This window comes from Miscanthus floridulus, chromosome 5 (genome assembly GCF_019320115.1).
Source record: "Miscanthus floridulus cultivar M001 chromosome 5, ASM1932011v1, whole genome shotgun sequence".
NCBI classification, from domain to species: Eukaryota; Viridiplantae; Streptophyta; class Magnoliopsida; order Poales; family Poaceae; genus Miscanthus; species Miscanthus floridulus.
The window spans coordinates 11,975,519-11,987,876 of NC_089584.1; the positions used below are offsets into that span (position 1 = coordinate 11,975,519).

Consider the following 12,358-nt stretch of genomic DNA (forward strand, 5'->3'; position numbering starts at 1 on the left):
ACTGTTGCGCAGGGAAAACGTGATAACAATCACACACGTCATACATACTTGTGAGAGAATTCATGCAACTGGTGCTGGAATCTGCATTAGGAATCTTGGGTGCTCTTCTTCAGGCCGATGCAAACAGCATGCATACTTGATTACTTCGTGAATTCAGCGTCCTTTTTCTCGTTGCTTAACTTGTGACGGTTTGAGGCTTTGAGCATAAAGCTGTTTGTGGTCTCTACGTGTCCGGCGTGGCTTGCAACATGAGACACATGTACACCTTTGGGCAAGCTTTTTGGGCATGGATGCACATGCCATGCGCCCATACGGTGGTTGGCTGAAGAATCTGCTGAAGGGGACACCATTTGCATCTCAATTGTTTCAAAGGGATCGGGACTTGGCGAAAGCAACGCGGCGGTGTAAAACCTCTCCGCACTCCTGCACGACTTGCTCTCTTCATTCACAGGCTCTCATCGTAAATAAAAAAGAAGAATAAAATCAGCATGAGATCAACAGCTTTGTCTGTCGAATGCTGTTCCGTTTTGTTCGCTAATAACGTGCAAACACTTCACTATTTTATTCAGGCGTAGCGTAGGAGTTTCGAATAACGGTATTACAAAAACCTTTCAAACATTCCTGGTACGTGGCCAAAGCACATGATATTCTTGATGGGCGCTAAGTATGCTCAGAGTGAACACTACTAACCATCAACTTTCTAATCACCTGAAGTCCTTAACTCATTTCTGAACCTCAGCTCCCCAACGTTACGACAATCAGATTAGCGCTAGCTCTCTATATTAGAGATAACGCGCGCGATCAGTATTAATTTTTTCGGCATCATCGACGAGTAAGCCTGCCTCACCGGCGACCCATAAAAATCTGCCGGCGTGGTCAACGAGCCAGCCTGCCCCAGGTGCCGGCCTCAAACGGCGTTGGAGCAAAGAAAGCAGCACGACGAAGAACTTTTTCGGTTGCTGGCTACGTGTGCGTCGACCTCATCGTGTATTCCGCGACGAGCTTGGAGAAGAGCGACGACTTGTCCTCCAGCAGCTTGGCCGGCGTGTCGCGTTCCACGGCCACACCTGCAAAGCAGCATCACGGCGTCAGAACAAGAAAAAACAACAAAGTTAAAAAAATGAAATTAGGCGGGTGGTTTGCGGGGGCGCTAACCGTTGTCGAGGAGGAGGACCATGTCGCTGTCGAGGACCGACGTGATCCTGTGCGCGATGGTGATGACCGTCGCCTCCGAGAATTGCTGCCGAAGCGTCTTCTGGATCAGGTTGTCTGTTGCGGTGTCCACTGAAGCGGTGGCTTCGTCCAGGACGAGGATCTTGCTCCGCTTCAGGATTACCCTACCAAGGCATACAAGCTGACGCTGACCCACGCTCCAGTTCTCGCCGTTCTCTATCACTGCAACCCAACAGATTGAGAGGACTTCAGAATATTATCAACGGGAACATGCGCACCTTCTGCATTTTTTGGAACCTAGTACTAGGCTAGGAATGTGAATAGTGTGGGATGTGAAAAGTGTGGAAGAAAAGAACTACTGTAGTGTTGGACCTGGTGAGTCAAGCTTGTGTTCCTTCCTCCTCACCTCATCACCTAACTGACAGCAATCCAAGGCCTGGAATCAAGAGTAACAGATGGATGCTGCAACTTAGCTAAAATTGTTATGTGAGAGTGTAATGTAACAAATGACAAGCCTTGAGCATATGAAAGGTGAAATTACCTCCCAGATTTGACTGTCAGTGTACTCCCCAAGAGGGTCAAGGTTACTTCTCACAGTCCCCTCGAACATGGTTGGCTCTTGTGGAATGATGCTCAGTCTAGATCTCAGATCGTGCAGACCAATGGTGCAAATGTCGACGCCTGTCTATTAGTATCTGGCCAATAGTTGGGTCCACGATACGGAAAAGAGCCTGTATAAGGGTGGATTTGCCGCTTCCTGTTCTTCCAACAATACCGGTCTTCAGGCCTCCAGGGAAGGTGACTGTAAGTCCCTTCAGAACAAATGGCAGCTGCGGGGCATATTTCACCTGCATCAAACTAGAAGTTAAGGGCACATTGCACCTAAAATAGTTCTTTCGCTGTCTTTTTACCAGACTTGATTTATGTCAGTTCAATAACAATGAGGAATCATGCAGCTTCTTCAGAACAACATTGCCATGCAGAAAAAAAGAGGATTTACATGGAGGTCGTGGAGCTGAATTTCTCCTTCGGATGGCCAGTTATGAGCCAGCTTATCTTCTGACATGGAAAGAGGTGGCTCTGCAGGAATGCTTATATATTGCAGAATTCTCTCTACTGATATAATCTTGTTCTCCAAAGTGCACATGCTCCAGACAACCCATGCTTGCAGCATGTTCAGGTTAAGCCCATATGTGACTGCAAGACCAGCAATTCCTGAAAGTAGGATGTAATGTTAGTTACAAGCTCTCTTCAACTCAGACCATTTTTATTAACAAACAATTGAGTGGAACAACAAACACTGTTCAAAACTGACTGTGATACCTGGATCGATGAAACCCGTGGGTAGATTGATCAAGAATATTAAAGAGAATGCAAATGTAAGAGATGACAGCACATCCAGGCGAAAGCAAAGCCATTCCATTGCTCCAGCATTGTAGAATTTCGGTCTGGAGTAGGCATCCATTAGATGGCTATTTGCCGATACAAACTGATTTTCCTTGCCAAAACTTCTGATGGTGGTTGATCCTGTTATTGATTCTGCAAAATGCTGTATGATAGGAGCTTTGCAAACACCTACTAGCCTTTGCAGCTCCCTGGCTGTATCAATGTAGTATCGCTGCAAAAAAAGGCAGGTCAATTAGATACCTATGACTAGATCTATGATGAAGGGGATAAAGGTGGCCAATCGTACCTGATACCAGAAACAGGTAGCAACTACAGGAATGAAAACAACAAACACCTGCCATGCAACCTGAGACATCACAGCAATGATTCCAACAAGTTGTATGACAGCAAATGCAACAGAACCCATCTGGTATGCAATGCTGGTGTCCACTTCGCTCTGATCAGTGGAAGCCTGAAAAGTTTGAAGCATCTGTTAGCATAGTCCAAGAAAATAAGTAGAACTTGCGAAATTGTTCACATGAAGATGACTTACTCTGTTCAAGATGCGCCCACTCGGAGTGGAATCAAAGAAAGACATAGGAGCTCTAAATATGGACATGTGCATCTTGTCGAATAATAGAGTCGCTGTCTTGTATGAGGCTGTTACAAGAAACAACGCTCTTAGGAGGACGCACAACGAGCTTCCAACAGCCAATGCGATATAGACATATATCAGTGTTGACATGCTCACTGGAGGCTCAACGTCCTTTGAGACGGGAGCAGCCCAAGCCATCCAGTAATTGCTCCCAATTTGTAAGACTTGGAAAAGTAGCTGTCCAAGCAACACTAACGGTACAAGTGCACCCTTATAAGCTAAGGTGAGGTACTTCCAGTAGACCCAAAACCCAACCTTGCCTTTCTCTCTTTCTTCTTCCTGCACCAGCTGTCCACTCTGATTGTTCCCTTCGTCCTGTTTATCTTTCTTCTCAGCTGACGATAGAGCTCTGGTCAGTTTTGCTGTACCTCTGGAAGGGGATCCCTCGTTGCTTACGTTTGCAGCATCGATTGTGTCCAATTCTGCGAGTGCATCCTTGTGTGCACCAACTAGCTCCATGAACTCTTTTCCTGAACCAAGTATTTCATTGTATTTTCCTGCTTGTGCTATTTTGCCATCTTTCATCACCTATAACACAGTCCTAGTAAGGAGAGGCATCCGTTTTATTGCAATGAATAATGGATGGAAGTTTTACCAATGAAATTCTCACCAAAATAAGGTCAGCTGCCGGTAGGAATTCAATCTGATGAGTAACATAAACTACTGTTTTTGAAGACAGAGCCCCGAGCAAGCATTCCTGCAAAAATAAGCAGGCACCAGTGTTTGAAACTTCTACTGAACATAAAAGGTTAAGCTTAAGCATAACAAATTGTGTACCTTGAAAAGGTGGGACCCTGTATGAGCATCAACAGCACTGAATGGGTCATCGAACAAATAGATGTCTGCTTCCTGATACAAAGCGCGGGCTATCTGAATCCTTTGCTTCTGCCCACCACTCAGGTTGATCCCTCGCTCTCCGATGACAGTTTGGTCACCGAATGGCAAGATCTCCAAGTCTTTCTTCAGTGAACACGACTCAAGGACTCTTTCATATTTGTCCATGTCCATCTCCTTGCCAAACAATATGTTGTCCTGAATTTTGCCACTCTGTATCCATGCTGACTGGCTGACATAAGCCGTCATCCCGCAAATCTTAACCTCTCCTGACAGCTTTGGGATCTCACCAAGAATGCAAGATAGCAAGCTCGATTTACCAGAGCCCACTGTCCCACAAACTGCAACACGCATGCCTTGCTGAGCTTGGAAGTTCAGGTCCTTCAGCGTTGGCAATTCCGGTGAGGCATCCCAGGAGAAGCACCCGTTGGTGACCTCAATTGCAACATCTGAACTACCATTTGGCAACCTCTGCACAGCATCAGTCGGCAATTCCTCAAGACATAGGAATGATGCTATCCTGTCCAGAGACACCTTGGTCTGGATCACCATTGAGATCGTGTCAGGAAGGTTGTATATTGGCTCCTGCAGCACGCGGAACGTGGCCAAAGCAGAAAGCACTTTCCCTGACTCCAATGGAATCCCCATGAGCATGCACGCCCCAAAGGTCACCACAGCAACGAAAGTCGGGGCCCCCCAGAACACAAAGGTAACCAAAGTCGATGTGTAGAGGTATTTCTTCAGCCAATTTGTCTCTGTCTTCCTCAACTCAATGATCTTGGACAAGAACTTCATCTCCCACCCCTGCAGCTTCAGAATCCGCATGTTGCGCAGGATCTCAGACGTTGCCTTCATCCTGATATCCTTGCAGTCCATGAGCTTCTGCTGGAACTTCTCCTGCATTCGCCCAGGAGGCACATTGGCAAGCATGACGACCACGGTGGCTCCAAGTGCGGCGAGGGAAGCGAGCCCGAGGGTAGAGTACAGGATGAACAGCGCCATGCCCACTTGCAACGGCACCAGCCAGAGGTCGTGCATGTACCATGAGAAGATCCCGACGCGGTCGGCGTCGACACTGATGATGTTGATCATCTCGCCGCTCGTGCGGCTCTGCCTCGACTGGCTTGACAGCGCGAGGCCCTTCTGGTACACGACGGCAACAAGCGTGGAACGCGCGCGTATCCCCGCCTGCTGCAGCCGGAAGAACCAGTGGCGCTGCGACAGGCACTCGAATACCTTGGCGACAATGAACGCGAGGACAAGGAGCTGCCCCTTGCTCGCGTACCTCTCGTCGCCGTTGAGGTACTGCACCAGGGAGTCGATGAGGTACGGGCCAACGTAGGTGGCGACGTTATAGACCAGCGCGTAGAACGCGGTCACCGCGACGTGCCACCACACGGTGCGCAACAGGGCCTTAGTGAGCTTGAACGCCGTGACGGCCTTCCGGCCGGAGCCGGAGACGCCGCCCGCCAGCTCCTCGAGGTTGGCCTTGAACGTCGGGAGCAGGCTGGAGACGCTGTCACCGGGGTCGAGCCCCGGGACGTCGTCCAGGCCGAGGGTCTTCTTGTGGCCGACGGCGAGGAGGGGGCCCATCCACGAGAAGGTGAGCACGCTGAAGAAACCGGCGCCGGTGAACCTGGACGCCTCGGCGTCGCTGCGGCTGTTACCGTCCGCCGTCTCATGCGCGCCGTTGAGCAGAGGCTCCTCGGCAGCAGAGCCGCCTCCCTCCCTCCTGCCTACGAACCCAGCGCAGAGCAGGACCACGGCAGCAGCAACCGAGACGGCGTCGAACACCCACGCGAGCGCCGGCACCAGGAGCCCGTCGAGGCTCGTCGCCACGTGGTCGGCGACGGCCAGGATGGACAGCAGCAGGAAGAACGCCCACCAGAGCCTGAGCGGCGCCGGGAACCGCTCCTCGCGCCGCCGCCCGAAGTCGAACTGCAGGTACGCGGCGAGCAGCAGCCACGCCACCGCGCGCGCGGCCGCGTCCACGAGGCCCCACCACCGCGTCACGCGACCACCCGGAGCCGGAGGTGGCGCCCAGGTAGCACGAGTAGGCCGCGAGAAGGACCTCGGCCGCCGCCAAGGCCCACGTGGCGCAGGCCGCGATCCCGTGGCACCGGAACCGGCCTCCGCCGCGGGGGCCGCCTCCACGCGCTTCCCCGTACTTGGCGCGGCCGGAGACGGAGAAGGAGAGGCCGCAGTGGCGGAACAGAAACCGCCCCGCGACGGCGAGCGCGAGGAGGACGTGGACCGCGGCGTCCACGCCATGGAGGACGAGCGGCTCCAGGGAGAAGAAGTAGAGGAGTGGGACCTCGCCCGCCTTTGTCGCCGCCATCGCGGGCGGTGCGGCCGTGGACACTGGCATCTGGCGACGAGTGGCTCGAATGAGTGAAGCGGAGGGCGGGCGAGTGGGTTTATATAGGCGAGACGGAGACGTCGCCGCGGGCGTCAGCGGCCCCGGGCCCTCCTCACGGCGACGCCCCGCGGTGGCGGTCAAAGACGGCTGCCGCGCGCGCCTCTGGGGTCTGGGCTCCTTGGAGTCCAAGGAACCGTCCCCCTCCCTCCCCAGTCCCCCCGCACCCACACCCCCGCGGGGAAGAATCGAACGGCGCGCGTGCCGAGTTTCGCTGCCGGACCGCGACGGCGGTGGGCAGTAGGAGTTAACTTTTTGCGACGTGGCGCTGTTGGACTGCTAACTATTTACGGCGGAGAGTAGGGTTAAGGAGTGCGGTAAGAAAGGATTACGGGATCTCTCGGTTCTGATTTCCTAATGACGCAGGACGATGCGTTTTGTTTGTTTAGAAGAAGACTAGGTACCAGTGCCGTACGTACTACAGGATAGCTAATATTTTATACTAAAAACATATAGGATCGCACATGATAAGATAATAATACTGTAAAAATTAAATATCAACGTTAAAGTTATAGTTAATCTAAAAAGCAAAGTTTATGAAATTAACAAGTCACGGAGAGCGCGGCGTCATAGGCTTACAAATCTCTACTCTATAGATCTTTCCGTGATGCGCCTAAGATAATATTTTATATCGGTAGGAAGAAATCTCCGATATTCCATTTCTTTCGTAGCGCTAATAAATCCACGAAGAAGTTCTGCCGCATCTCCATACCATTATGTACACAGATTCGAGTATATATGTAAATCATACCACGACAATATAAGTATGGATGTGTTATATTGTTACCAAAAAAATAATATTTTGGGTGTGATGTTTGCAACATCGCCATTACAAAGTGCTATTTTGTATGTGATGTTTGCAACATTGCCGTTACAATTGATATTTCGAACATGATGTTTGCAACATCGTTATTGCAAGTATTATCCCGTGCGCTACTACAGGTATATATTGTCTTCAACGGATCATGTCTGCTCCTGCCGCCAAACTAATGAGTCATTTGTGATTGTACCCATTGTTATAGACATGGAGAAAAAGTCAAGCTGAAGGGGATGCACGTTAATATCAGGCCATATAAAAGTTACCAAATGACATGTTGAGAGCATAAACTTCTCTGAGTATTGGTCTCAATGAAAAGATTGTTTATATGAATAGTCGGGTTATTAAACAATCACTCAAAAACTGGATAACATAATAGGATTGTAAAGGAACATTGTCATTATAGGTACTGTACTAAAATTTCACTGAACTAGGACCTAACTAATGAACCTGTGGATTCAGAAAAAAATATAAATAATATAGGGAGTGGAACTAATTGATGGGCAAGGGTTTTCTAACTATGAAATACATGTGCATGATAGATGCTTTAAAACAATGGATGTCAACTCAAAAATCAGCAAAATAATAACAACCTAAAATAAACAAGTATGTCTGATCTCGTGATGAACAACCTATACATTGGTTTCGCAAAAGGGAAAAAAAACAATGCGGTGTCAACCTTGGGTTTATATTAAGGTACAATTTTATAGAAACAGGATCTGAATCATATGAACTCCTATCTTATTCACTCATCAAAAGGCCCCTAAAGATCATTAGTTGTGCCTGCAAAACGGCCACATCTTTGTAGGCCTTCTAAAATCAAAGTAAGCACAGGGTGTTTTATAGAAGTTATGGGTAGTCAAATTGAGTGCATACTGTTTTGGCATCTCCAAGTTTCCCTTCCCTTTTTGTTCAGGCTTTCATATCTTTGTCGACTTCCTCTTCATCTCACTATGGTGCCAAGGTCAAGCTTGTCATTCAGAGCAGCGATGAACTCATCCCAAGTGTGGATCACTTGGAGGCAGACATCTATCATTTCTCTGGCTATCCAAAACAGTTATTTAATCCCATCTAGTAACACTCCAACTGTCGATAGAATATTGTCGATAGTCCACCGAGGGGTATCCCACGATGGTAGATTGATCGGTGGGGGTGCGCGTAATCAGGAACCAGATGGTGACACAAGGCGCAGAGACATCGATTTAGATAGGTTTGAGCCGTCTAATCGATGTAATACCCTATGTCCTGTGTTTTTGGTGGATTGTATTGAGATGTAGTAGATAGATCTTGATGTATCTTGTTCGCTAGGGGACCCCAGCCTCTCCTTATATAGTCTGGAGGGGCAGGGTTACAAGGTAAGTATCCTATTTGGTACTATACAATGTCTTGCGGTGCACGCCGAGTAGCGCCGTACAAGCCTTGATCTTGTGGGCTGGGCCACCTCTGATGGTGCGGCCTATGTCTTGTCTTGTGGATACCAGGGGGCATACCCCCACAGCTAGTCCTCGAACCTGATAGTAGGTGACGTAGTTGCGTGGTGCCAGGGTCAGAAAGTAGAAGACCAGCCGAGCAGGCAGCCAGTCCCCAGGCGTAGCCTCGAGATGAGAACAAGCACATTCACCGCAAGGTGAAGTGTGCCCACTTAGTCCCTGAGCCTGCTGGAAGACGAAGAATGAATCTTATAGCAGGGTCAAAGAAGAAGAAGTCTAAAAGCTTATCGACGTCGTCTGATGTGCGTGTATCAAGACCCTAGACGTACAACCCAAGATCAGCACCATGATCCGAATAGCATGGAGCAGCTTGATAGCACCCTGACAAGACGTAGCAAGATCCGACCACCAAGGGAGCACCGAGTAGTCCCCGGCGTCGCTGGTGATGACCGAGCATTGTAACACTCCGGGTGTTTGCCACCAGTTAAGCAATGGGTTTGAGCTCAAACATGGCATATTAAGTAATGATGAAGATGTCAAGGTCAAACCTATGGAAATGAGCCTCAACCTAAACTTGGATATGACACCCTTGCTTTACATATAGGCCCTTTTCAAGATATATGCTTGGCTGGTGTTATTGGGATATCTTCATGTGTCTCACATCAATACCCATCTATATTAATCAATGGAAAAATTTCGTGAAGTTTGGAATCAAGAAGTCACATGAAATAACGAGTTATGTCCTTGCTTGAATTATTTTATAAAGTGAATGGAATTCTCGATCGTCAACCAAATCTTGCAACCATGCCCAAATGACTCTAGATGAACTCTACAACAAAAGTCATGAAAGGTTCATGTTGAGCAAATGTCAAGAAAATGCTTCAATGGATCACGAAGGATAATTTAAGCTTTATCGTGATCCTGCTTTGGTCAAAGTAGAACTATAGCTTCTGCACCTGTTTTAAGGTTGGACATTAAATAAAAGTTGAAGCTCATGTTATGTAGAAGAAACTTTGTTTTTGGAGTATACCATGGATCGGCTCGGAACTAAGTCTAGCAGTGGCTCAAAGTTGGAATCTGCTGCTGATTTCAGCACTTAGAAATATTCTAAGTCTAGAAATTCATCGACCTCGGCATTGGCGTCTCGCGTTCTCCAAAATTTGTTAAGCATCTCAAGTTGACCCCAAAATAAAAGTTGGAGCTAAGTTCATGGAAAAGATCATGTAAAGGGATGGCACTCGTTTGACCTTGTTATGACCCTCAATTTTAGAGTTTGTTAATCGCTGTCAACGCATTGACACTATCAACTTGAGGCTTGATTAGCTACTAATCCGAGAGTTTAATGTCTAGGCACCCTTAATAAAAGTTGGAGAGCAGCTTGTGCACAACAACTTTGCTACAGGCGCCCAGGTCTGAATCCAAGCCGAATATGCTATTTTGGACTGCAAAGTCGGGAACTCTCTCGCGCACTAGGTGTTCGACGGTGGGCCCCAAAATGGGACACGCGGTCGCCATGCTCCTCGCCTCTGCTCCACGCGTCGAGGGCGCCCCGCCTAAGCCGCCTGCCCCTGCCTACGTAAAGGGGGAGCACCGGAGCGCCCTCACTCGCCTCTCTGCTCGCCCTGCTCTCCTCCTTCCTCGCCCTCTATGCCGCACGCGCGCGCTAGAGCGCGTCCGCCATGGACAAGCCGAGCGGAGCTCCTCACCGCTGCTACTGCCTCCACTCCATCCCTCCTCCATCTGAACCAAGCGTGGCATCACCTTCTCCTCCTTCCGCCGCCCCTTTCTACGCCCCTCCCCAGCTGCGCAACCCACCAGAGCACCGTCGCCCGCACGGACGCTGTGGATGGTCCATGCACGCGCGTGGCTAGGCCATCGTGGGCCTCCTCCAGCCGAAAACGGCGAGCTCCCGCGCATCCTCTACTGCAAATCCACGTCAAGGACTTCGCGCAAGAATTTGAAGAAAGGGAGGGATCCAATTGCGAAGCCATGACTCATTTGAATAGTGCCCCTGAGGACCTTTCGCTGTAGTTTAATTTGTGTTTACTGCAGGGACCCCGATGCAAGACTTACATGTCTTTTCTTTTGTTTTTTTTATAGATTTGAATGATGAACTTTGAAAATTCGTATTAATTAGTAGAAAAATCCTAAAATAACAAATGAGGACTTTTTGGAATCCTTGTGAAATTCTCTATGCACTAGATCTACAATAGGGCATGTTTTAGTTTAAATATTTTGCTGTAAAAATAGATCTATGCAGCTAGGTTCCTGTTACTTGCCATGTCTTGTCTTTTTCATAACTGTAGTTTTTATGCTCAAATAAATGTGAAATTTTTGTGGAGTGCTACTAAGGTGATTGTTGTTGTCTGGTAAAAATTTCAGGAGTTTAGGATTTATAGTTTAAGAGTTATAAAAATAACAAATGCCCTGTATTGCTTTGCTTCTACTCTGAACAGTTCTGCATGTTTGAATTAATTGGTTCAGTTAAGTTATGAATCATGACTTGGTGAAAATACATAAGTTGTGGTGCTTTTCTTAAGCTTTCCAAAAAGTTAAATATCATGATTTTTGGCTAAGTAGATCTTGAGTTATACTTGCTTAAATCTCTGTGGCTGTTTCTGCCCAAAACCAGAGAGGGTTTTCCTTGTTCTTATTGTGGGGCCTTCTTAGTAGTAGAATTAGCTTTAGGTGTTTACAACAAAGTTGTTTATAATTTGCTAAGCTTTCTAAAAAGTCTAGAACCACATTTATTGGACATGTATAACTCCATTTATAGCTATTTAAAATGACATGTCAGTTTTTGTCTATGTTTTGGACAGAGATGCAATTATTGCATTAGTTGACCCTTCTAACTGAAAATCATCTTAATATGAGAATAACAAAGTTGTAGATAATTCATGTATCTAGCTTCTGTTAAAATTTGGTGGTATTTGGCCTTGTGGTTTGTGAGTTATGCCTGTTTAAAGTTGGGTTTCAGAAATGGCTGCTTTCTGTCAATTGTGGACCAGTTTCTATAAATGGGTATAATTGACTTAGTTAACTTGAGAATCATGCTAAGAGGATTAAAGATGAATTGTAGAAAATTCCATAAGCTTTCCAGATTGTCTTGTTGCATATCTTTTGGATTAGTACAACTCCTGTTATGAGTAAAATTAGCTGCTGTTGTTTGCAGCCTTGACTCTATGATTGCCGTGAATAACTGGTTTGTCTTGAATCTTATGTGATGCATCTTGTGTTACCATTCATCACATTCATACACATGCATCTTGCATCTCATCTAGGTACGCTAGATGAACCACGTGAAGAACATGATGTTGGAGCTGAACCCGAGGACGATGTATGGAGGATCTATCCCGAAGATGAAAGGACTAAGCGAGTGCTAGGACCTGAGACGTCACCAGGACGGTGCAAGCTAACTGAACTGACTTGTGTCGGATCCCAGGCAAGCCCCGGAGCATTCTAAGTCTCCTACTTTATAAAAGCAATTATTCCTATATATGAGTTTATATATTGTTGCATTAAGTTGTAGGAGTTGATTGAAACCGTTGATGCATTTATTACTATCCTTGCCTACCTTATTACCTTTTACCCTGTTAGGTCAGGATCAAATAACTGCTTAGCATTGCTTAGACCGGTAGCGATCGATG

The 12,358-nt window shown here is 47.5% G+C and overlaps 1 pseudogene; it reads right to left on the reverse strand.

Annotated features, from left to right (window-relative positions):
• Positions 1–538: 538 nt before the first annotated feature.
• LOC136449515 (ABC transporter C family member 3-like) lies at positions 539–6,440 on the reverse strand (annotated as a pseudogene).
• Between the last annotated feature and the right edge of the window lie 5,918 nt (positions 6,441–12,358).